We start from the raw sequence: 27,703 nt of genomic DNA, 5'->3' as shown, positions 1-27,703 counted from the left end.
TTGCAAATGTGACTGCTGAGCCGGAGTGAGATCTGACTTGAAAGAGACTCGTGTGTCAGGATCAGGTTTGGATCTTAGTATACTTCTGGCACAAGTGACAGACTGTGTCTCAATCAGCAAAGGCCTAGACCGATCGGGTGTTGGACGCCCTATCCTGCGTAGCTTGAACGATTTCATATTGTCATGGAGCTCTTCAGGAATGACTGATGATAACCGTGCTCTATCTTCTTCTAGGCGTACTTTACCATCTACCGCCTCGGATTCGGTAATATTAAATGCGATCACATTGGCTTCCCGCTTCTTACGCTCATTGATCTCCGTAATGACCTCCTCTGGAGGAAGTGAAGAGAATGAACTTAATTTGTCTTCTATTTCCGCAACTCTTTTTTCTAAATGTGAGCACTTTTTCGACATAGCCTCGTTTAGTTTATTTATCTCACTCCTTATATCTGAGAGGTTACCCTCAATAGACTGCTTAAATTTATCGAACTTTGACTCAATTTTGTTTGACAGTTTGATGAGTAAGTTTTCATATTTATCGAGGGACTCGTCGTCTGTGACGTCACTGTCATTCTCAACTAACTCAGAATCTCGCTGGGCATCTGATATCCTTACACTAACCTCGCAAAGACACTTGTCGCACTTCCAAACTGATTTATTTTTTAATACTTTATTAGCTGTAGCCCTAAATTCTTCGCTGCTAAGTCCGGTACACCGAGCGTGATGCCAGTAGCTGCATTGAGCACATTGAATGCTGCTGGTACCTTCACGAATAACATTAAGACAAGCCCCGCAAGCAAATTTGCTGGTTGACTTTTTAGGAGGCATAATCAGCGTACTTAATGTTCACTTCGATTACTTTCAATCACTTTCACCTCACTTAACAAATCGTTAAGCAATATCGTTAAAATTTGATATTTATGAAAATAAAACAACCAATAAATGATCAGCACAAAATTTAGCACTTGTTGTTTAGCCCAGTGTTGCCATAACTTTTATGCAACATTTAACTTTTGTTCACACAATAACAAAAAGGTGGCATTCTAACTAATAATAAATGCTACCTTACGTTCATATTTGACAGAAGAACCAAAAGAAATAAAGAAAACAAATAATACCCCAATGACAGGAAATATATAACACATTAGTTTTCCGCATATAAGCTTAGTATCCAGCTCTCAAGAAATGTAAAAACTTCATATAAAAAAATGCTTAAGAAACGGTCAAGAAAATGCGAATATGGCAAACCTGGTTTTGCGAAGAAATATCAAATCAAAAACTGTTTCTTGAAGGAAAATCAAAGTAATCGTTAAAGTCATCCCAAAATAGTTAAAGCCACTATTATGAAGTATAGTTACTTTTTAAATGTTGTATAAAACTTACAAATCATCAACAACTTTCCTCAAGATAATGAGAATTCTGAAAGATTTTACATTACTCATCTTTTATTCCATTACAACATATGGTAACACTAAACACTAGAAAGAGCGCTATTACACGAGACAACTTTTGTTGCGGCAACTCTTGGTTTATAGGCGAGGGGGCGACGAGGAGAGGGGAATCGCGCCGAGTTTTCAGTGTTCAGCAACTCGCTTTGCGTTCTTATTCGTAACAGTTCGCTGCGACGTTTTTCGGCATTCGTGTTCTTTCTTTCGTAGTACATAGTTGCATTTGCGTATCTTTTTTTGAAATTAATATTTTGAATATATTGAAAAAATTTAATTTCATCTTTTGGTAAGTAATTTGGAAATATGTATACAAATATACATAATATAATATAAATATTTTAAAAAAGGAGTATGACGAAAAAATCGAATTAATTAAAGATATTGTGAAATGTATGGAGGAAGCCATACAAATTGATTCAGACGATAGTAAAAAGGGTGATATACCTTTGTTTTAATAAATAAAATGTATTTCTTAATTGACTGAGCTGATTAATATATGTGATAGAGTGGCTCAAATACCTATAAGGAAAAAGAAACGACAATGAGTTAAAGTAAAGAGTAGACAATGGGTTAAAGTAAAGCGAAAGGGAATGAGAAAAAAACTCGAACAGAGTTGCGCAACACAAGTTACTCGTGTGAAGGTAATGGGCGACAGCAAAAGAGAATCGCCCGAGAATCAGCAACAAAAGTTGCTTCATGTAATCGCGGACAAACGAATAAGTAAAGTGTTAGTGGATATAAAAGTTAAAAAAGTGTAAAATGCATTATAAATCGGAGAAACACGCATTTTAAATAGTTGATTTTTTGAACTTTAAATGCAAATATCTCAAAAATATATTCTTGATCTGGAGGACCGAAATCAGGGGATGCTATTCTAAATCGCAGCCTTTGTTTAAAATAAGCATTTTATTTTTCACACAAATTTCATTATATGCACTATAACAAAAGTGTTCCGTAGTGACAAATAATAAGGGTTGCCATAATTACACATTTCGCAAGCGAATAAAAATGAATAAAAAAAGGTTATACCCCAAATACATAAACCGTTATCCCTTTCCTTGATAAATCATGATTTTTGAGCGCCCAGGGTTATTTTTTTGAAGTGCTCTAAAAATACAACCCTGTTCGAGCCAATACTGGGGGTGACTGAAGTACTTTTGCGTATTTCTCCTTTGAAAAAAAAATCCTGATCGAGGCAATACCCCGGGGTAACCTAAGTATATTATTATTTTATTACCTAATATTATATAATACTAGCAGACCCCGCAGGCGTTGTCCTGCGTGAAATTATGTGTTTTGAAATGAAAAGAAAGTTGAATTTATATTGTGTTGAAAATTATTTATTTACGATTTTTCTACATTTTTTTCAATGTAACGCAGCTTGATAAACAACATTTTTTAGTTTCTGTTCCGGTGCGTAAATGTACAGAGAAGATGATTTACCAACTCGTGAACACGCCACGCATAGCTGGCCGTGTGCAAAACATGGCACTTCCTGATGTATACCACACGCTCCTAGCGACTATGCTTGTGTCCTGTTGCTTGTCATTTCAAAGGCAATTTTCCCTGGGAACTGAATAGGGAATTCGTAGAATCAACCATTCTGCCCATTAAACAGATTCGCGCATCAAGATTGCGAAAAATAATAATGACAGATCCAACTTTGAGATACAAAAAATGCGGCGGCATACCAAGCTTTGGAGAATTCGTAGAATCAACCATTCTATCCATTACACAGATTCGCGCATCAAGATTGCGAAAAATAATAATGACAGATCCAACTTTGAGATGCAAATAATGCGCCGACATACCAAGCTTTGGAGAAATTCCACTGGATAATTCACGGCCTCGCCTTCATTCTCAAGGCGATCGGAATTTGCCCATTTCCAATCCTTAGCGAATATGATGTAAATGTTTTCGGCAATGTCATTTTTGTTCGTATCATAATTGTCGCGGATTTGAAGGCTGATATGTCGAAATGATCATCGCGAAAAATGTGCAAATTTCATTGGCAAGCGATGTAGCTATCGCACCGTTCATCATTTGATTCTAGTCATTATCATGTTTCAGCAATTGTAATTGCTGGCATGCTTCTCAAAAAGTTGCATACCATTCACAGTAGGTGCAAACCACGTGAAGTGATCCATGACATAAATATTTCGTCAAAATTCTTTTTTATGCTATATGACACAACTCGAAAAATATTCACCTTTAATAATCTGCAAAAAAATTTGTGTTCATTCATACCATTCCTAAGATATTGAATTTTTTGTCCCCCTACAGCTCTTAAAACGTATGGCACATCGATCATTGCTCAGTGCGCTTGTAAGCCCTCGACATCTGTGCCGCAAGAAAAGCATAACTTTAACAAACAAAATAATTTTGACGAAATATTTATATCACAGGGTATGCGTCTCGCCCCCTTCTAATGAACTGCTAATTTTCAAAATCGGTGGTTTTGCGAAATTTACCTGGATCACTGGACGAGGTTTGGCCCAGTACACAATGTCTCAAATGAAGTTGAATCGCGTACATTAATCAATACCAACCGAAAGTAGAAGCAATCGTCGTTTTTCGGGAGGATTGTGTAAACTCGTCCTAATGCATTAGTTGAGAACACACCTGGATGTCCATCTACTGATTGGCCTTGTTTTCTGTGTAACCATTTCTTCGACGATGCATTTCATATATATATATGCAACATCAAGGCATTTCCGAATAGAGCTACATATGTCTTCGGAAACGGATCACTGACGCAAGTTTAGAAAAAACTCGTCAATGTCAATTTTGTTGTTGGCGATGTTTCCGCTGGCTATATTGTATTCTCTGGGTTGAAATACACTCTTTGCCTTTCTCCAATTGAACTGCGAAATGCACAACAGTCTGTAAACGAAGTAAATATCTTACAAACGCTTCACTGCAGTTCATGTATCAATCAAATTGGATAGTTGCTGATCTCATATCGTTCAAGGCCAATAACCGCCACTTTGCTTTCTTTGGTGACGTACTTGCAAACTTTTTTGATCGATTTCAACAAACTGCAATGAATTGGAATATATTGAATTAGACAATAGTGGCGAATATGATATGATCCATGTGTTATCAACTTCGATATTGACTCCTCTTAATTGAATGCTGAATTTTCTGCCATTGTCGTCTAGTGAGCGACGCCGATAGAATGGATATTCATTATTTATATTTTAGAGTACATCCAGCATATAACAGCACCTTATATATGTACGTACGTTGCTTCAAGATAAAGTCCACCAAACAATGTAGCTGTTGTTTGAAAAGCCGTGCTGCGACATCGTGACGATCCTGCTGATTAGTCGCGATTCAATAGTTCTGTAATCTATGACCATTTTGCATTGGAGGTGAATGTAACAAGCAAATCCGGCCGTCTATGCAATAAGAAAATGGTTGCAAGCGAGCATAAAATAAGTGTTTCCACATTTTTTAAACGAATAAAAGTAAATTAAAAAGAAATAAATAAATGCTGAGATTTAGATTAGCATCCCCCGATTTCGGGTTTAAAATGGGTATATACGGATAGAGGAGGTCCTCCAGCTCAAGAAAATATACATATATATATAGATATAGTTGCCCCTGACTTAAGGTTTTTGAGATATTTGCATTTTAAGTTCAAAAATTGGACTATTTAAAACGCGTGTTTCTCCCATTTATAATGAATATTACACTTATATTTTTATATATAATATTATATTTTTAACTTTTATATTCATCAACACTTCACTAATTCGGTTCTACACATTTGTTTTGTATTAAGGGGTTATATCCACTTGGAAGTTCGAAAAAATATGTTTTTATGTTAATATTTTCTGGACAGGCTTTTTATTGAATATATATATAAAACATATGAATATTTAGCGAATCTAACGTATTTTAAGAATTCATATTTTATTAATAAAAATATTGGGTCCCGTCGTTCTTCTAGAAGATCTCCTAAAAGTCCTTCACAAAAAGGTGTTTGGAGGAAGATATCTCTGATCTAAAATATCTGAAATAAAAAAAAAACCAAAAGGATTGATTGATTGATTGATTCAATATGAGGAATGCACCGCGACCTTTGGTCTATTGTGCCCTCTCCTAACTTACATAGACTCACCTAGCCCCAGCGCATTGATGAAGTTCAATAGACTTCCGGGCGCTAGTGAGGCTATGCGATCCCTATCCGGAAACATTCATCCAAGGGCCTTAGTCCTGCTCCGGCAGTTAACGCAAGAGAATAGGCCCAGGTTGTACAGGTGCCTATTCAGCTTGCAGTGGCCGGTATACCATGCGACCAGTAGCCTGAGTTTGTTCCTGGGAAGGTTTATTACAACCTTGAACCTACTCAAATTGTATCCTCCCATTAGCAACTTGGCATGTCTCATACCGCGCGTTTGCCGCCAATGCTCCTCCCTTCCCACTCCTTCCTTGCGGTATGTGGACCTACCCCAATAAAGGGTTCTGGTCCCACCATCTTGGTGGAGGCTGCGGAGCGGGCTAGCTCATCCGCCAGTTCATTACCGGCTATACCTCTGTGACCAGGCACCCAGATTAGGTGTACCTGGTTACGTTCTGCAAGGCTGTTCAGCCTTTCCCTGCACTCCTGCACTAATAGCGATTTGATTTCGTAAGAGGAGATCGCTTTTAGCGCCGCTTGACTATCGCTGAGAATGGCTATTCTCTCATTGCGATAGTTGCGATTGAGGTTTATTTCTATACACCGACTTATGGCAAAAACTTCTGCCTGGAAAATGCTTGGGCACTCTCCCATGGGTATGGAGAGCTTAGTGCGTGGGCCCGCGATCCCTGCACCGATTCCCTCTGACATTTTCGAGCCATCGGTGTACCACCTCAGAGTGCTATTCCTCAGTATCAGCTCGAGATTGGAATCATTCCACTCGTCTTTGCTACCGAGGGTGGCCTTACTGCAATTACAATGTCGTCCGCATACCCTTGGCAGCAGATCCCATTGTTCGTTAGCAGTACTAACCAAAAGTATTACTTTTAGGATAGATAAATACAGGTAATGATCGAAGAAATAGTCAAAATTTTGATTTCAGACAAAATGGCGGCTTCCCAACAAAAAAAAATTTTTTTTGCACGAAAAACAAATACGATCATTACTCCGAAACTGTTTACCGGATTACTTTCAAATTTACAGAAAATATTCTCGAATATACATATATACATACATTCAAAATATGCAAAAATTACAAGTGGACATAACCGTTTATATAGTGCAAAATTAACTCTAATTCCATATTTAAATGAAATGCATTTATTCATATAATAATAAAAGAGTTACATTTTAACCAATAACACAGCCCGACAAAATTAAAATAAGATGTTTGCTTCTTTGAATTTATCAACTTATCCTAGTTAATTTGGGCGCGCTGAATTCAAATCTGTAATCAGTTTGTCTCTATCAGCGCTAGTTATCATGATATAGCTTTTTTATACCCTCCATTTAACTTATGACCGGAAAAAAATTTTTTAATTGAAATATTTTTTTCGTTTCATAAGTATATTTTACCTTCCAGTCAATTTATAGGTATCAAACCGGTTCAGTTAAGATATGTTTTTTTGATGAATTCGGTTAATTTAACTTAGTAACTCATTTACTGGATGGTATATAAATTCGGTACAAGCAGTTTCAGAAAATGTTATTTTTTGTGTAGTTGCTAGCTGATTAACGGGAATTTTATTTTTATAATATTATTGAGAACGTTATTCTTTCTTATTGCGCTCCAATTGCATATCGGAAGTTAGTTGCTTGTAAGATGTGGTTTATTGCAGTTGGCAAAGCTTTTTAAAAAGTGTTGATCTAATTAGAAATGACTTCCAATAGAAGACGGTGTAAAAATTACGCTGATACATTTTGTTACATTTGTGGAGAATACACATTTAAAGAAAACATAAGACCTATTTCGGAATTTGTTAAAAAATCGTATTTAGATTACTTTGGAGTTGATCTTGGTGACCAAGATAAAAGCTGGGCTCCACACATTGTGTGCAATACTTGCTGTGTAAATTTGCGACAGTGGACTCAAGGAAAACGAAATAGGCTTAAGTTTGGTGTGCCGATGGTTTGGAGAGAGCCCAGAAATCATTTGGACGACTGTTACTTCTGTTTAGTGAGTATTGCTGGTATTAATAGGAAAAATCGAAATAAGTGATTGCGACAGTGTTTTCGAAGACACAGAAACTATTCCTCAACGTTTTAATCAATGCGAGTTGAATAACTTAATGCGAGATTTGGCCTTATCAAAAGAAGCGTCTGAAGTGTTAGCTTCGAGGTTAAATGATAAGAAATTGTTAGAACGTGGAACAAAAATAAAATTACCGCTCCAGGGATAAAGCTTTTTTAACATTTTTTACTAAGGAAGGCAATCTGGTGTTTTGTAATAATATAAATGGTCTTATGAAGGAAATGGGGCTATCCAAGTACCCACCTAGCGATTGGCGTCTCTTCGTGGACAGTTCCAAGAGAAGTTTGAAGTGCGTTTTATTCACAATGGCATTGTGTATGCATCAATTCCAATTGCGCACTCCACAACAATGAAAGAAGAATATAACAACATCGCATTAGTGATGAAAAAGATAAAATACCAAGACCACCAATGGATCATTTGTGTTGATCTTAAAATGGTCAATTTTCTTCTTCGACAACAGCGTGGTTATACTAAGTACCCTTGTTTTTTGTGTCTCTGGGATAGCAGATCCAAGCAACAACATTGGCGGCAAAAATATTGGCCTACGAGAGAAAAAATGATTGTTGGCGATAAAAATATTGTAAATGAATCTCTAGTTCCACGTGAAAAGATCGTCCTACCACCGTTGCACATCAAATTAGGACTCATGAAGCAGTTTGTTAAGGCTTTGAATCGCGATGGGGAATGTTTTGCATATATTTGCAGCAAAATGCCTAATCGGAGTAGAGATAAGATTAGAGCCGGAGTTTTTGACGGTCCCCAAATAAGGCAGTTTATGAATGACAACGATTTTGATAAGTCAATGACCGAAACTGAACGAAATGCGTGGGCATCATTCGTGCAAGTTATAAAAAAATTTCTTGAAAAATAATAAAGCTCCAAATTATGTTCAATTAGTGGAGAATATGCTGGATAAGTTCAAACACCTTGGCTGCAACATGAGTATTAAAAATCCATTATTTGCACAGTCACTTGGACCGATTTCCCGAAAATTTGGGTAACGAAGAACAAGGAGAAAGGTTTCACCAAGATATCAAAATTATGGAGAATCGGTACCAGGGAAGGTGGGATACACATATGATGGCAGACTACTGTTGGGATTTGTAAAGAGACTCTGATCCGGCTGTTCATTCCAGATTGTCTCTTAAAAGAAGCTTTACATTCTGTAAGTAGAATTATATATATTTATTTGGGTGTGTCATTCTGAGGCAACCTTTTTTTTCAACTGAAAAACAGGCTAAAAACTTTCGAAAATGTGAAAAAGAAAGTCACTCAAAAGATGAGCTCTTAATATTAATATTAAGAGGTGCCTATTTCAAATTTTCTGTTTTCCATATAAATTACATGGAAAAAAAAATCATTTTTTTTGTGGTGGTTATTGTGCGGAGGTTATTATATGTGCACGCGATGGCTGCCAGTAGGGATGGTAAACTCGATTCCGGCTCCATCCAAACTCCACCTCGGTCAGGTGTAACACATGCGATGGATGGAGCCATCTTAAGACCTGTTCAGTTTGTAAATATGGTCGCTGTGGATTTAGTGGGAGAAAGTGTGAGGTTTCGTGCAGTGAGGAAACGAGAAGGTTGTTAGACGAGTGGGGTTGGGGCATGCAAAGAGATGGCTAGTGTCATGGGGAGACTCATTGCACGCAGAACATATGTTGGATATGTCGGGGTCTATTCTGGAAAAGTAGGAGTTTAACCTGCTACAATATCCAGAACGAAGTTGCTCAAGGGTCATTCGCGTTTCTCGCGGCAAATCGAGTTCTTCGTTTGGAATGGGTGGTGATTTGACTCCAAGAAAGCCGTTTACTGGAAGGGAGTCGGTGAAGGTGAATGAACCGGAGGCGGTTCCGTTCCAAGCAGGTGGCTGCAGGGGTGATTTCTGCGAAAACATCCCAGCAGGTACTGCCTGGAGAGGAGTTCATTATGCTCCTTAACTGGGAGCATAAGCTTCTCACTATGTAGGTGTTCAATGGGAGACATCAGGAGGCATCCTGTCGTAGTCCGCAGTGTGTGTTCTGACAAGTCTGTAGCTTCTTCATCTGAATTCCACTGCATCCAGACAACAATATTGATGCTCAAGTCTGTACTTCTTCGTCCAGTTCGTAAATGTGGTCGCTGTATATTTGGTGGGGGAGAGTGTTAAGTTCCGTGCAGCGAGGAACATAAAAAGGTCGGAGAGATAGCCGTTTACCTTTGAACACATGCAGTCGACTCCATTGCCCTACGTCAATATCGTAAGTTTCGAGATATAGAAGCTAAACAATAGCGGGGAGAAGACACAACCCTGCGGAACCACCTGTTTAATTCTTTTCAGTTTGGATTTGTCTCCTCGAAACAGTACGGATGATTCACGACTGCTCAGGAAGTTCATGGTCCACCTCTTCAGTCCTGGAGGGAGCGTAGTTTTTTCGATGTCCTCAAGTAGCGTTTTGTTATTGATTGTGTCAAAGGCTTTTGACAAGTGTAAAACTGTGAGGATCGTTCTCTCGCAGGGTAGTTTCTGGTTAATGCCACGAACCATTTGGGCGTTTACGACGCTAAGACCTGTGGTGGTAGTGTGCACTTTTTTGTAAGCCATGCTGGTTGTTTGCTAAGCTCAGGTGGTGTGTGAAGATCTGGAGTAGCAAGGCCTCAAATGTCTTCACTACCGGGGAGAGAAGAGTTGTTGGGCGATAGGACTCCCTTTTGTTGGCGGGTTTCGCAGATTTCAGTAGTGGGACTACTCTCATTTTCTATACATCGGGTATTTGAAGAGTGGTCAGCGACAGGTTAAGGACCTTGGTGAGGTAGCTCCCGTCGTGCCTAGAAGTTTTAGCATCAGCATATTTATTCCATCAGAGGCAATGGATTTGGATGATTTTGTCTTATTAATGACACTCTGAACCTCCTCATCGCTCAATGTAAGTGGTGCGCAGTCTCTTGGAATTTTGCGCAGCCGTCGGGTAACAAATCATTTTCCTCCAAAGGGTGCAGTGTAAATTGCCGGCTAAAACAGCATGCGCACTTCTTCACGTCCGAAGAGGCGAGGCATGGCCATTAAATAAAATAAATATAATTTTAAGTCAGCCAATGAGATTGGTACTGACTGATCCTTTATTCGTTTAATAATTCACAGTATACACATGTACTTAAGTATTGAATATATTAAACTTAAACTGTACCTTTTAAAGTGGTATACAGAACTTGTTATTCGGCAGTCGATAATGATAAAGTGACTTCGAGGCTATTGTTCCAGTTGCTTATATAGGCTATGCTTATCGCTGCTCATACTATTGAGATGGTAGTTGTTTACTAGTACATAACTATTTGGGTTGTTATTGTTTGTTGTACTGATAGTGCGCTTCTATTGTTCTAAGATAAAGTTGTTTTGATGATTTTTCTTTAATGTTTACTGAAAGATAAGGTTGTGGTTAAAGGTTAAAGTATTAACTCTCCCCTCTCTTGTGAAGAATAGATCTCCTGATCTATACTTGAGTCTTGAGTAGATGAGTCATTCCTACACGTTCTATGGTAGCGTTGTAGTTTCTTAGATATACAGTTGTTTGATAAATTATATATAGTTTGAATATTACAAATATACTTAATCCTAGGACTACAAGTACTCCTATAGTTATGAACATATTCTTGATTGGGTGTTCTTCAAATGGTATTAAAATTTGTTTAATTTTTTAATGTTGTCAAATTGATATTCGTTTTCTGATTTCAATATTTCAAGAATGTGAATTCTTTCGTTTCCATTAGCTATAATATAATTTTTAATTTCTTGTTCCTGGTTGTGGAATACTTCTGAGTCAATAATAATTGTTTCATTAAATTGTATTAAATTCGATCCTTCAATTGATTTTCCGTTTAAAATATGTTTTCCTTGTAATACGACATTACCATGTCCTAAATCTATAATAGGTGCGTTATTTTCTTGGATAACATTACAATGGGCTTCGTAACCTTTGATCATTGGTATTGTACAATTGTCATTAGGTTCTTGTTTACAAATATATTTACTTAAATTACTTTTACATTTAGATGCTAATATTATTTTATCTCCACATTTACTTACGATTTTATTCATATCCAAAATGCCTTGACGATAGGATAATGGAGTAACTTTGTATGTTGTGCATTTCTTTTCAATGACTGGATATTTATAAATTACAATGAAAGTGTCGTCTAATCTACCTACATGCGTGTCTGCATATTCGAGTATGTCAATAACCGGTATACTAGTTTGTCCCTTTCCTAATATCCTTTCAATCTCGTCCGTATTTATTGATGCTGAATAAAAATTTCCGTTGTTCGCGAAATTAATTGTCATAGTTAAGTCAAATAACTCCTTGTATAATTCCTGCAATACAACTTTTTGTTTAATTGTCTTAATATTAAATGTTTTCATTATTATTTCAAAGTTGGCATTAATTTGTCTTTGTTTGTTATTATTTTCAATTATGTCGTTGAGTATTGTTTTAATTTCAATCAGGTCGACGTGGTCTGGGACTCCTGTAATAAATTTCAAAATCGATCCTAAGAAATCAAGAGATCTTGAGCGTCTGGCTCGTCCATTATTCAGTAGTTGTTTTCTGAGGATTTCTATTCTGTTGAACAATGCTGTTTCTGTTGCGTCTTCACTAGGCATCTCTCCTTTATGTTCGGCGATTTTGTAGTATGGTTTAAGTATTTTGCTTAAGTTCGTCATATGGAATAGGTACTCATGTTCTTGATACAAAAATGATGGGTCAGTCTCGGTTAACACGTACTTGCGATCTTGTAAGTCGGTTATTTCCTGAGCTAAGGATGTTGCTAGGATTAATGTTAGCGTTATCATCATCATTGTTTCTGAGGTTGTCCTTGTGTACGATCTTCCCCTCCGTTGTTAAAATTGTGTCCTCACGATTCTCTTGTACGGTTTTCTTCAAATAGCGTGGATTTGTTTTATTTCGTCGGTTTTGTTTCACATAAACTGTTTGTCCTGTTTTATATTCCTTTTGTGTTCGTTTTTTATTGTGGTATGATAGCATATACTCCTGCTTATTTTCGATCAGTTCTTTTATTCCTTCAGTCTTGCTCCTTTCAAAAAATAATTCGATAGGTTTCCTTTTTGTGACGGAATGTATTGTCCTATTGTATGCCTTGATTGCGTTGAATAGTTCTTCAGTCGCAGTTGATTTATTTTGTTTAATGCGCATTCTAGTAATTTCCAGAATGGTTGAATGCAGCCGTTCAACTTGAGCATTCGATGTTGAATGGTTTGCTGCGGTCATTGAATGTTCAATATATAGCCGTTGGAATAGAGCTTTTGCTGCTATGCTATTAAATATAGTCTCGTTATCAGTCATTAGTTTATTACAAAATGGGAATATTTGTATGAGTACTTCCTCTAATATTTTGTAGAATTCTCTTTTGTCGTTTAATTTTCTGATATATGCGTATTTTGAGAATCTATCTATACATGAGAGATACATTGTTTTATCGATTTCAAATATGTCCATTTGTATTTGTGTGCCTATACCTTCAGGTATGGGTGTTTTTGCATAAACTTGTTTTGTCGGGTGGTGTTCGTATTTGTTCTCTTTACAAATGCTACAATTTCTAGTTAGTCGGATTACATCATTTTTTATATTTGGCCAATAGCAAGTTTCTAGTATCTCTAATGTATTATTTTTTGCGTTTCTATGTGCTCTTTCATGCGTATGTTTAATTATATTTTCTCTATCCTCTTCACTCGTAATGTCCTTTAGTAGATTTTGACAAAAAACCTTTTTCTCTATATTAAATGAAGAGTTTATAATATCATGAATTTCATACCAGGTTTCTAGTATAGTGTGAAATGCGGTCGTGATATTGGGTTTGATAATTTTCGTTAGTGTATCTATCAAGTCTTGTGATGTGATGTAATTAACATAAAATCTCTCGTGGTTTGCAAAAATTGTTGCTCTTTCTAATGCATTTTGTTCACATTTTTTTATCACAATTTGTGTTTTAAATTGGTTCAGTGGAGCGCTGACATCTTTAATTCTGATTGACGAGGATGATTCCTGCGAGTGTATTGAGTCGTTCGTTGTTACGTTTACTTTTCGGCTGAGTGCGTCGGCTACTACATTTAAATCTCCTTTAATATATGTAATTTTTGCTCCGTATTCTTCTATAAAATTTTTCCATCGTTTTAGTTTTGAATTTGGGTTGTCCTCTGATATTGAAAAAATTAGGGATTGATGATCGGTGTAAATAGTAGTATTACTAGTGAGAACATACAGATAATTCCTAAGTTTCTTCAGTGCCCAAACGATTGCTAACATTTCTTTTTCGTTTGTTGAGTAATTCTGTTCAGTTCGCCTTAATGTACATACGTGAAATGAATGCTATAGGTTTCTTGCCTTGTGACAATACAGCTCCAATCGCATGATTGCTTGCGTCTGTAGTCAAATCAAATCCTTTTCCAAAATCTGGTTGGAATAATTCTATTTGTTCTTTTAGTTTATTTTTTAGTGTTTCAACTGCTTTAAGTGCTTCGTCATCTAATTTTACATGTACTGAGCTACTTTTATTCTTTGAAATATTACCATTCTCTCCTCGTAGGTAGAGTGTTAATGGTTTCGTTATGGATGCAAATCCTTTTATAAATTTTCTATAATATGAGGTCATTCCCAAGAAAGATCTTAAGTCTTTCAAATTTGGGGTTTTGTACCTATCTATAGCTTCTATTTTTCCTGGATCTACTGTAATTCTACCGTTTTTAATTATATGTCCTAAAAATTCTGTCTGTCTTTGAAAAAATTTTGACTTTTCATCCGAGATTTTCATATTGGCTGCGTGTAAAGTGTGTATTATATTGGTGATATCTTTCATATGTTGTTCAGGGTTAGCTGAATATATTAGGACTAGGACATCATCTATATACACGTATGCGCATACTCCTATGAATGGTCTGAGGATGTCGTCAACGCATCTTTGAAAGATCGACGGTGCGTTTTTCAGTCCAAATGGTAGTCGTAGAAATTCATATTTGGCATTATTTATTGAAAATGCTGTTTTTTCCCTGTCTTCTTTTTTTTTTATTTTAATTTGATGAAATCCTGATTCTAAATCTAGCGTCGTGAAGTATTGTGCTTCTCCTAGGTTTTGGAGCATCATGGTGATGTCCGGAATGGGATATCTATCAGCGATTGTTTGCGCATTTAACTTCTGGAAGTCAATAACCATGCGTCTTTTTGGGTTGCCTTGCTCGTCATTCCCTTTTTTAGAAACTGTCCATATGGGTGAATTGTACGGGCTTTTGCTTGGCTGTATTATTTCATTATCTAATAATTTTTTTATTTCAGTTTCTACAAATGCTCTATCCGCTTGGGGGTATGGATACTGTCTGACCCAAATAGGATTAAGGTTTCTGTTCTGATTTCTGCCTCTACTGTAGTTACGTAGGGTAATGTTTTACTCTGGTCATTTCTTTTCATTAATTCAGTTATTTCTTTTTTATACATTTCTTCTCCTATCATGTAATTTATTCTTGTTAATTTATTCTTTTTCACAATTAATACATTTCTTTCGGTATCTATCATTGCTTTCATTTGCTTTAAACCTTTAATTCCTATCAAGAAATCGAAATCTTGTAAGGTATCGAGTTCTAAAAATTCCATACTGAATCCTATTATATTCACTTTCTTTTTATATTTAATTAATGATTGTAAAGTAGCGGCTTGTTTTTTACCTTCTACTTCTATTCTTTTTGCGTGAGGGAATTTTGGATTAACATAATTTTCTTCTGCACCACTATCAATTAAAATATACACTGAGTTACCTTCTTCTGTGGTCCTTACAAGCGTTGGTAACCCATGCCTTAGAATAAAAAATATTCTTCCTGTTCGTATTCTGTATTTGATTGTTGATCGTGTGTAATTTGGTTGATCCGTTGATTCTTCGGTTGTATATTAGCATGACTTGTATTATCTCGTACTCGTTTGTATCCCAATGTACCTGCTACCTTCTTAAATGGATTTTGATAATTCTGTCGAGGCTGCGGATTTCGTGGTGGTTGTTGCTGATTCTTGTTGTAACCTTGTCTCGTTGGTCTACGGAATATGGTAGATGAATCGATATCCATTGGTTCAACTGGGGGTTGTTGTTGATAAGAATAATTATTCTGATGATGATTGCTGAAATTATGATTCTAATGATGGTTGTACGTGGAATGTACTCGAGGTTCTGATGGCGTGAATCATGTTGCATTGTACGGGCGATACTGTAGGCATCTGCTAATGTTGTGCAGGCTCGTGCATAGATGGCATTCTTAATAGCTACACTTCTCAGTCCAGTGACGAATGTTCTGATTGCTTTAGCTTGGATTTCTTGTGTCAATACTTGGATTATTCGTTCTTCCTTGTGTGTCATCTCAATCTTGGGTAGCACTACATTCAATGCTTGGTTCAGATTGTCATAATATACATGCAGTGGTAGTTCTTTTTGTTGTATTTTCATCATATCTTCCTCCAGAACGTATATTGGTCGTTTGTCGGCATAGGAATCGTCTAGCCTATCGACGATGTCTTGGAAGTTTCTCTTTACGTTGTGGTTGATCAGGATCTGTGCTGCTTTGCCAGTAATTTTTCCTCTGATCATTATTAATGCTTGGGCATATATATTATGTCCTTCGAATTGTCGTATGTCTTCCATTAATGTGGTTGCTACTTTCCTCCAATTCCTGTATTCGTTGTAATCACCATTAAATTGTGTTAGTGTTTTAAACATATTCAGATCCACTTCTTCTGGTCTGGTGTAAGAACATATTTGTTCTGTTCGTTGTGGAATGGTTGCACTTCTTCCTAATTGTAGTTCGGATAACTGTCGTTGCAGATCGGCGACTACGTGGGTTAATGCAATTAAATTTGCTTGTTCTGTCATCTTGCTGGTTTATTTGTTGATTTATTTTACTAAAAATCGGTCTCCAGTTGTATTCTTGGAGCGCTGCTTGATATGGTATTCTTTCTATGAAAGCGTGTTGTTTGCTAAGGATGGTATATTGATCCTTGACTTTCAATTTGTTGTCGTATTAGGATTTTTATGTGAATCCCTTTTGATTGACGTTGTGTGGGATGATGCACTGGTAAACTTCTTCGATGGTTTAAATGAATCCTTTTTTTGTTTCCAGGGACTAGGTTCTTCCCTTTCAGGCAGACTGACTAAGGATATTATTGATGATCCTTTTTTGTTGCTGTCCCACGTTGGGCGCCAGTTAATTTATTTACTCGTTATGAATAAAATAAATATAATTTTAAGTCAGCCAATGAGATTGGTACTGACTTAAACTGTACCTTTACAAGTGGTATACAGAACTTGTTACTCGGCAGTCGATAATGATAAAGTGACTTCGAGGCTATTGTTCCAGTTGCTTATATAGGCTATGCTTATCGCTGCTCATACTATTGAGATGCTAGTTGTTTACTAGTAAATAACTATTTGGGTTGTTATTGTTTGTTGTACTGATAGTGCGCTTCTATTGTTCTAAGATAAAGTTGTTTTGATGATTTTTCTTTAATGTTTACTGAAAGATAAGGTTGTGGTTAAAGGTTAAAGTATTAACTCGCTCGTTTGCTTTAACAACTGCTTCGGCTGGGAAATCAGGGCGGAGTTCCGCAATTCTTTCAGCCGGGATGAAGTGAGCGGTAGCTGTTGCGATCATCTTACGGAATCGACGTTCGCCAACGGTTACGTCCGTAGGAATGGGTAGGGCGGTGAAGTTGTTCTCAGTAAATTCTGTGAAGCTGGCCCAGTTAGCTTAGTTAAAGTTAACGCAAATGCGGTTGTCCAACGAAATAAAGTTGGGAAGTTTTTCGTTCGAGATAATTATGGGTAGATAATTTGATGCGAGAGTTAGCATAGGTCATGCTATTTATCATACCACCACTGACCAGAATGGGAGTCGTTCTGCCTATTTGAGCTTCTATGGACCGTAGAGGTCCTTTGTTGGCCACTCTGGTGGAGTGGCATCGCAGTGCACGAACTAGATGCAGGTTGCACAACCGTTGAGGGTAAAGTCGCAGTAGTGCGTTGGCAACATGTGGGCACGTAACTCGTATTTCAATCCCTGTGTGTATTAAGGCCTAAGTAGGTCTTAAGATGGCTCCATACATTGCATGTGTTACACCTGGCCGAGGTGGAGTTTGGATGGAGCATTTCAGCGCAATCGCATCAGAAAAATTGCTCCCGGGCCGGGTTGGACTCAATGCCAGCACGAATCAGAAGGATACGCAGCAACCCTGCTGTAAGGCGTTGTTCCATTGACGACAAACTTAAACTAAGACTTACCGATCTAAACGGGGTTAGATCGTTTGCTGATTGACCACGATTCAATAATTCCTTCATGCGTATTCCGTTAGTGCAAGTGAATGTAACAAACAAATCCGGCCGTCCATAATTCCGATGTCATCGCATCCTGCGAGTATTCTTGCATGTGCTTGGGCTGCCAATGTATGTTGATGGCAAAATCATGAGTTGGGCAAGGTTTGTCACATGTTCATTGCTATTGACCTCACCTCGTAAGGGAATATACTCTACAGATCTAAGCTTGGCTTGATTGAAGCGATTAAAATTGAGTCGTTCTGTCTCCATCGCCACGTACACATCAACTGCATACTGTTGAAATAATCGGCGATATATCAAGAGATGGTTGTCAATTCCTTCGCGAATCATAAATCGATACGCGTAAAAGTTCATTGCACTGAACTTATTTGTCTCGACATCTAAAAGTTACAAAAAAATGAATTTACAATCAAAAGTGTATGTTTTTCTTTTACTAACAATTGGCCGGATTGGCTATGTTGTATCTCAAGTGATAACCATCTTCACCACGGCAGAACGATCGATGAGTTTCACTGTTTCGCTCTAATGCATCTCCGGCTCGACTTTTAATAACAATATCACGGAATTCTAAATTATCGCCAACAACAACATTCATTGACAGACGCTGCATTACATTTCCGTATTATTCGAATTTGATAATTCACCATAAAGAAATGATCGCAATGTCTCTGGTGGAGGACTTTCACTTTTCCAACTTTGCGTTTACGCAAAACAGCGAAGCCGGTTCTTTTGGAGATTTCAATACATCGCAATGCGGGCAAACGACAGACATCGATTTTATTCCTATACCTTCCTAAATCCACAACGAACAACCTCTGAAGATTTCATTAAGATTGGTCCAGCCGGTTTTAGCCGCAGCGTTACAAACGAACAAACATTAGGGGTATTCTCTTGCTCTTGCAAGATTGCAGATTGCAAAAATACTATACCGAAATATACAAGAGCACGAGAGCACCCATTGCAAAATCTAGTGGTATATGAACGGCTGATTCGGTCAATTTATTGTGAATGACTATTATGCATAGCTATTGCGAATTGGCGCACCTTCTGCATACATTTTTAACAAAAAAAACTAACAAATCTTTATAATTTAAATAGAAATTATAAAATCTATTTAAAACTTACCTTCCTCAACAATTTAACGACGTAATATGTCTTTATGTATAATGACAGCTAAAACAGGGTTGCAATTATATTTTTGCGTAACATTGCACGCAAATATACATAGGTTTTGGTCTGACATATTTTACAGCCATTGCAAATAATTTTCTGCGTGTGTTTGTTGTTGTGCCAGTGCACCAAGAGGAAATATATGCAATTCTTGCACCGTGCAAGGGTTTTGCAAGAGCAAGAGAATACCCCTATTAATTTTTATAGATACAGATTACGTAATAAAATGCGAAAGGAGTATTACGCGAAAGTACTTCAGTCTCAAGGGGTACTGGCTCGACCATGGTTGTTTTTTTAGAGCCCGGTCACCCCGGGTATTGGTTTAACTAGGGTTATTTTTTTAGAGAGCGCCCAAAGGCCATCAACGCAGAAAATAGTATTTCACATAATTCGCAAAGTTTTGAATTCTTAAACGCGAATATTTTAAAAAAATATTATTATTTTTTTTTACATATTCCTCCTCTGGAGAACCTCTCCTATCGGTACATACCCAATTTATACCTAAATTCGTTGTCAATCCCTCGCCGCCAAAGTAATCGGAATCGTGCCTTCCACGCGAAAGAATGGAAGACGTCCAGGTGTTGTTGCGACCAGGGTTATTTTATTGCAGCGAGGCCGAAAGCCGCCAAAGTAATCGGAATCGTGCCTTCCACGCGAAAGAACTGAAGACGCCAAGGTGTTGGACCTACCAGCGTTATTTTTTTAATACGCGGTCAAAATCTGCCATTGCTGTAAGGAATTCTTTGCCAACAACTAATAATTTGTTATATATTTCCTGCCATTGGTGTATTACGTGTTTTCTTTATTTCTTTTGGTTCTTTTGTAAAATATGTAGATAAGGTAACACTGATTATTTGTTAGAATGCAAACCTTTTGTTATAGTGTGCATAAAATGAATTGAACAAAATTTAATCTATATAAATAAAAATGAATCGTCAAAATGTATGTACGCTCATAACTCAATAACGCCTGGACCAATTTGGCCAATTCTTTTTCTCAAATGTTCGTTGAAGTTCAAAGATGTTTTTTACGGCGAGAAAAAATCGAATAATTTCTGGAAACCCCCTAAAAACAGTCCTTTTCTTTTCCCCATACAAACGTTACAATAAAAATGAATGTTTGTTTGTTAGTAACACTAAGAGAGCGGTTGAACCAATCTTGAAATTGAAAGGTTGTTTGTTGTGGATCGGGAAAGGTTTAGAAACAGAATATCATATACTTTTAATGAGGAGAAGTCATATAATTGGACAATTCCAAAAATTAACATTTTCCATACACATTTTTTTCAATTTTTGTTTGTTTTGTTTTTCAATATTTTGATTTGTAAATTATTTGAATTGTTCAATTTTGATCGCTTTTTTAATCCGACTCTCCAAAGGAAAAATTATGTAAAATTATTCAGTGAAAACTTTATCTGTGTTTCACACAATGTGGTCAATTGCATATTGAAATTTGTTACGAAACCACGAAGAGCTCGCCGTGATATCGGTCGGCTTTCTTTTTGCCATCAACGTATGGCAGCCCAAGAAATGGCAAGAAGTACTCCCAGAATGAAATGACATACGTGCGGAATTATGGATCGCGGTCAATCAGCTAGCGATCGTAACGATGTCACAGCACGACTTATTAAACAATAGCTGCGATGTTTGATGGTCTTTATCTTGAAGCAACCTATGGTATATATATGTTGCTGTTAGATGCTGAACGTATTCTGTTGAGTAGCAAAAACATGTTTGCCGCAAGCACACATTCTTCTTTGGATGCGGATGGTGATTACACCAGATCAAATTGATGAAATCATTTCAGCGGAAATTCCTGATTCAGAGATAGATCCAGAATTATACGAAGTGGTGAAAACCAATATGGTTCATGGACCTTGCGAACCTTACAATCCCACTTTGGTTTGTATGTTTGACAATAAATGCACGAAACACTACTCATGTGCTTTTCTTTCGGAAACGGAAATGGGAAATGATGGATATTCACTGTATCGGCGTGAATATCGACGTTAACAACACATCAAAGTTGACAACACATGGATCGTACCATATTCGCCACTTTTGTCTAATTCACAATTAAAACTCATGTCAATGTTGAATGTTGTAATTTGGTGAAATCGATCAAATACGTTTGCAAGTACGTCACCCAAGAAAGCAACATAGCGGTTATTGGCCTTGAACGATATGAGATCAGCAGTATCGAATGGGTGTGAACTGCAATAAAGCGCTTTGTAGGATATTTACTTTTGCAATTCATGAAAGTTTTCCGACTGTTGTGCGTCTCGCGGTTCAACTTCATTTAAGTCATTGCGTATTTTGAATGGTACAGTGTGTGCAACTTTTTGAGAAGCATGCCAGTATTCGCTTAGAATTGGAAATGGACAAAATTCGGTTGATACTTCCAGTGGTTTGATATCAATTTCACCTCCCTTTTGTCAATTCACTTCAACGGAAGATGAACTCATCACGAATGTTTATCCGAACATTGGCCAAATTATCGTAACTGCGATAGCTTGAGTGCACGAGCAATTTTAGCTGCCAAAATTACCGATGTTAGTGATTTAAATTGGAAGATTCAAAGTCAAATTCTGGGAGGTTTGCGCTCATATAAATCGATCGATCGTCTTGACAAGGAAGACGAAACCGTAAATTATCCAGTGGAATTTCCAAATTGCGTCTCACAGTTGGATCTGTCATTATTACGTTTCACAATCTTCATGCGCCGAAACTGTGTAATGGAACCCGACTGATTATGACGAAGTTATCGAATACAAGGGACAGCCATTTCAGTTCAAACGTATTCAATTTCCAGGGAAAATTGCCTTTGCGTTGACAATCAACGGGACACAAGGAAAGCGGGAAATGCTACGTTTATCACACGGCCAGATATATGTGGCGTGTTGACGAGTTGGAAACCCATCTTCTCTGTATATTTACGCACCAGAACAGAAATCAAAAGATAATGTTTCTTAAGTTGCGCCACATTAAAAAAGATGTAGAAAAATCGAAAATAAATCATTTTCGACACAATATGATTTCAACTTTTTTTCATTTCAAAACACATAATTTCACGCAGGACAACGGTTGCGGGGTCAGCTAGTTGTTGAATAAAAGTTATTTTGCACTGTTTAATATAAATCAAAAGCTTAGGAACGAATTAGCGAAGTGCTAGTGGATATAAAAGTTAGAAAATAATTGTAAAATTAATTATGAATCACGAGCTCTTTCAGCCGGGAGGAGCGAGTGGTGAAATTGTTCTCAGTAAATTCTGTGAAGGTGGCCCAGTTAGCTTTGTTAAAGTTGACGCAAGGACGGTTGTCCACCGAAATAAAGTTGGGAGGTTTCTCGATCGAGATAATTATGGACAGATGGTATGATGCGAGAGTTAGCATAGGTCACTAGGTTATGCTATTTATCATACCACCACTGACCAGAATGGGAGCCATTCTGCCTGTTTGAGCTTCTATCGACCGTAGAGGTCCTCTGTTGGCCACTCGGGTAGAGTGGTGGAACAGTGCACGAACTTGGCGCGGATTGCACAGCGGTAGTGGCTAAAGTCGCAGTAGTGTCTTGACAGCATGCGGCCACGTAACTTGTAGTTCACTCCCTGTATGTATTAAGGTCTGAGCAGGTCGTAGGATGGCTTCATCCATTGCATGTACTACACCTGACCGAAGTGGAGTTTGGGTGGAGCCTTTTGGCGCAGACGCATCAGAAAAATTGCTCCGGGACCATGTTGGACTCAATATCAGCATAAGTCCGTAGGATACAGAGAAGCCTTGCTGCAAGGCGTTTTTCTAGTAAGGACAATCTAATTCTAAAACTAATCCATCCAAATGTTTTTAGATTTCCGAAAGTACATCGCTTGGCCGGACAAAATCCGGTCCAATTGCGGTTGTTGCGGCTCGGATTACTGTCGTAGACACCTCTTACGCTGTTATAGCCGAGTTCTTCACATATTTGGGGCCAATTCGAGATATTTAGTGCAGCCAGGTCCTTCTACATCTTATCTCTCCAACGGAGTAGATGTCGTCTTCTTCCGTTGCTTTCACCGATGTGTACTGAATCGAAAACCTTCAAAGCTGGAGTGTTCTCTTCCATCCCTTCAACATGACCTAGCCAGCGCAGCCGCTGTCTTTTGATTCGATGAACTATGTCAATGTAGCCGTATATCTCGCACAGCTCATTGTTCTCTCGAATACTCCTAAGGCCGACTCATCAGGTGATGTCATTGTCCATGCCGCCTTCTCATTTACCAGGGCGGAAATGCTGAGTGATTTGATGAGTTTGTCTTTGTTCGTCGATAGAGGGTTTTACTTCTCAATTGCCTACTAAATCCGACAGGTGCCACTATTGGCAAGAGTGATTCTGTGTAGGATTTCAAGGCTGATATTGTTGTTGGTGTTCCAATATAGACGAAATTATCTACGACTTCAAAGTTATGACTGTCAACAGTGACGTGCGAGCCAAGTCGCGAATGCGATGACTGTTTGATGGCAGGAAATATTTCGTCTTGTCCTCGTTCACAATCAGACCCATACACTTCACTTCCTTATCCCGTTTTTAGAAAGCATAAGGCCAGTGACATCAATGTCATTGGCGTACACCAGCAGCTGTTAACTCTTATAGAAGTTTGTACCTTCTCTATTTAACTCACACCGAATATGCGACTGTAGTAAATGTCACAAAGACCTACTCGTCACAAAGACCTTGTCCCGAACATCGCATTTCTTGGACGGCGGTGATGTCAGCTTTTATTTTTATGACAGCGGCACCTTCCCAATTTAGGGACCGGACATGTCCTTAAATTATAGTCCCTAGTATGTTTGCTGTGGTCGTCATCAAAAGTGGGGTCTTTCATCCGAGGCTATTGTTTTTCATTGGGAGTGTTTTCTACGTCCCAAGCTTAACGCACAACCTCACTTGGCGAGTAGTATATTTCTTTACGCATGTATGTACATAGCAAGCGGCTTGTTTCAGGACCGACACACAATTAGATTGAAACGAACCCTTAAATCTAATATGGCGGAGTAGTTCTGCTGAATATTCCTCTCTTTTAGCTGTGACCCCAGGCTTAACCCAAGATGGCTATCGTATATTACACAAGGCTGTATCATCTTTCCAGATAGGGCAGCGAGGAGGCAAGCGTAAGAATTGGGTATAGCCCTACGCCTGTTACTGCTTATTCAGAAGCTTTACTATACCAATATAATAGTAATTTCGTATGAAAAATAAATAATGTATTTTTATTTCATTTGTTGTTCTATATTTACGTTTCCCGAATTTACTTTCGCCTATGTGAACAATTTACCAGGGCCGCCAATTTTACCTACCACTACCTGATGATCAACCTGGTATAATCCTACGACTTCGCCGCAGTTTAGCTTTTTCGGACCGCCGCATGCGACCAATGTGGTAAGATAAAATAAATAGACGAGCCTCAGCGGGTTTTCATTTACTACTCCGTAGCAGCAAACTTTCTAGAATTATTGTTATGCTATAGCTACCACTCTCACTTTGACGGGAACCATAGCAAAACAATTTAAAGTAGGTGTTCTGCTCTGCTCGGAGTTTTGTTAGGTAAAAAACAATAACTGTAGCAATAGTTAAAAAAGAAGTGCTATCCTCTGCTCTGGCGTAGTGGTAGCAAAAAATTGGGAGCGGTATGAGAGCAGAGCTTAAATTTTTTTTTTAAATTTTCATGTGCTACAGCTCTTGGAAAATATACTGTCCGGGTATGTCGACGTATGGGGGCCGATTGCGGTTAATTAAAAGTACTTCCTTCCTTCAAATTCTTTTAAACCTGGGTTGATGGGTTTGATTGATATGACGATATGATGTTTCTTCTCCTGTGTTTATTCACTTGAATAAGAATGTCTCACTGTTCACTTGTGTCTATTTAATCACTTTGTATATTGTTTTACTTTCTGTTGTTCGCTTTTATATAAAGGGTTTTATGGCGGAATGGCATACTTTCGCTTTAAAAACGCGGGAATATTATTCTCGTTTGTCTCCTCATTCGCCTGTAGAGTCAAGGTGGAGCGGTTGATATTCCTCTGCGTTACGCCTCTGTTACTTTATATAATTTGTGGAAGTAAATGCAGAGGATGGAGTCATGTGTAGAAGTTCACGCAAGTGAGGAAAGTTCTCTGATCGCCATTCACTTGGGAGTGGCCAGAAACGATTCTTTTACACATGCCTCAAGCCGCTCACTACTTCCGGTCTTTGACCAAGTATCCTCTGGGTAGCCTAAGAACATCCGTTCGAAGGCGAGCTAATGTGAGAAGGCGAATCATCTCCTACATAGGGTTATGCGCTGGGTTTGGGACCCGCCACGTAAAAACCAGTACCAATGAAAAACTACCTCGGATGAGAGACCCCCCTTTTGAAGACGACCATGGCAAACGAAATAAGGACTACGATTTGAGGGCATTCACCTGGAATGTCCGGACCCTTAATTGGGAAGGTGCCGCTGCCCAGCTGGTTGATGTCCACGCAAAAATAAAGGCTGACATCACCGCCGTCCAAGAAATGCGATGGACGGGACAAGGACAGAGACGAGTAGATCCTTGTGACATTTACTACGGTGGCCATATAAAGGAGCGCAAGTTTGGTGTTGGATTCGTGGTGAGAGAGAGACTCCGTCGCCGAGTACTATCATTCACTCCGGTGAATGAACGTCTAGCCACAATCCGCATCAAAGTGAGGTTCTTCAACATATCGCTGATTTGCGCCCACGCCCCGACGGAAGAGAAGGACGATGTGACCAAAGATGTCTTTTATGAGTACTTGGAGCGCACTTATGAGAGCTGCCCCCGCCACGATGTCAAAATCGTGCTTGGCGACTTTAACGCCAGGGTGGGTAAAGCAGGTATCTTTGGCACTACGGTCGGTACATTCAGCCTCCACGACGAAACATCCCCAAATGGTTTGAGGCTGATCGACTTCGCCGGGGCCCGAAATATGGTTATCTGTAGTACTAGATTCCAGCATAAAAAGATTCATCAAGCTACCTGGCTGTCTCCGGATGGAAAAACTACCAACCAGATCGATCCTGTTGTGATAGACGGAAAACACGTCTCCAGTGTTTTAGATGTGCGTGCGCTCCGAGGTCCTAACATCGACTCGGACCACTATCTTGTTGCAGCTAAGATTCGCACCCGCCTCTGTGCAGCAAAAAACGCACGTCAACAAACACAAGGAAGGTTCGACGTCGAGAAGCTGCAATCACAACAGACAGCCGAACGATTTTCTACTCGGCTTGCACTCCTGCTTGCACTCTCTGAGAGCACTCGTCAACAATTCGGTATAGAGGAACTGTGGGACGGCATTTCAAACTCCTTACGTACAGCTGCAACCGAAACCATTGGTTTCCGGAAAGTGCAAAAGAACAGCTGGTACGACGAGGAGTGCTGTGTCGCAGCGGAGAGAAAGCAGGCTGCCTACCTCGTAACGTTACGATCGACCACAACACGTGCGGGATGGGATAGATACCGAGAGTTGAAAAGGGAAGCGAGACGCATTTGTAGACAGAAGAAGAAAGAGGCCGAAATGCGTGAGTACGAAGAGCTTGATAAGCTGGCCGACAGGGGTAATGCTTGAAAATTCTGCGAAAAACTGCGGCGGCTTACAGAAGGTTTCAAGACCGGAGCATACTTTTGTAGAACCCCCAAAGGTGATTTAGTGACCGATGCCGAGAGCATACTTGTGAACGTACAATACTTGTGATTCCCCAATCGATGACGATGGAGCAGACGTTCCATTACCTGACCAAGAAGAAGTTCGAATAGCAATTACCTGTCTGAAGAAAAAAGCAGCGGGGGCCGATGGCTGAGCTATTCAAACACGGCGGCGAAGAACTGCAAAGAAGCATGCATCAGCTTCTTTGTAAAATATGGTCGGACGAAAGCATGCCCAACGATTGGAATTTAAGTGTGCTATGCCCAATCCATAAAAAAGGAGAACCCTCACAATCTGCGCCAACTACCGTGGGATTAGCCTCCTCAACATCGCATATAAGGTTCTATCGAGCGTATTGTGTGAAAGATTAAAGCCCACCGTCAACAAACTGATTGGACCTTATCAGTGTGGCTTCAGACCTGGAAAATCAACAACCGACCAGATATTCACCATGCGCCAAATCTTGGAAAAGACCCGTGAAAGGAGAATCGACACACACCACCTCTTCGTCGATTTCAAAGCTGCTTTCGACAGCACGAAAAGGAGCTGCCTTTATACCGCGATGTCTGAATTTGGTATCCCCGCAAAACTAATACGGCTGTGTAAACTGACGTTGAGTAACACCAAAAGCTCCGTCAGGATCGGGAAGGACCTCTCCGAGCCGTTCGATACCAAACGAGGTTTCAGACAAGGCGACTCCCTATAGTGCGACTTCTTCAACCTGCTTCTGGAGAAAATAGTTCGAGCTGCAGAACTAAATAGAGAAGATACCATCTTCTATAAGAGTGTACAGCTGCTGGCGTATGCCGATGATATTGATATCATCGGCCTCA

General features: G+C 38.7%; 1 protein-coding gene and 1 long non-coding RNA gene across 3 annotated transcripts in view; one reads left to right on the top strand and one right to left on the bottom strand.

Annotated features, from left to right (window-relative positions):
- The window catches only part of LOC126765943 (adapter molecule Crk), a 155,976-nt gene that overhangs the window by 6,299 nt on the left and 121,974 nt on the right, over positions 1-27,703 (top strand). The gene's annotated exons all lie outside the window — the stretch shown is intronic.
- On the bottom strand, positions 10,716-17,593 carry LOC126765973 (uncharacterized). The gene is made up of 2 exons (XR_007668672.1): positions 16,974-17,593; positions 10,716-10,835 (listed from the first exon to the last, which is right to left on the bottom strand). It is a non-coding gene; the product is annotated as an uncharacterized LOC126765973 (long non-coding RNA).

Source organism: Bactrocera neohumeralis, unplaced genomic scaffold (assembly GCF_024586455.1).
Source record: "Bactrocera neohumeralis isolate Rockhampton unplaced genomic scaffold, APGP_CSIRO_Bneo_wtdbg2-racon-allhic-juicebox.fasta_v2 cluster11, whole genome shotgun sequence".
NCBI lineage: Eukaryota > Metazoa > Arthropoda > Insecta > Diptera > Tephritidae > Bactrocera > Bactrocera neohumeralis.
The sequence above is the reverse complement of the archived record's forward strand: the minus strand, read 5'-3'. Positions and strand labels throughout refer to the sequence as shown.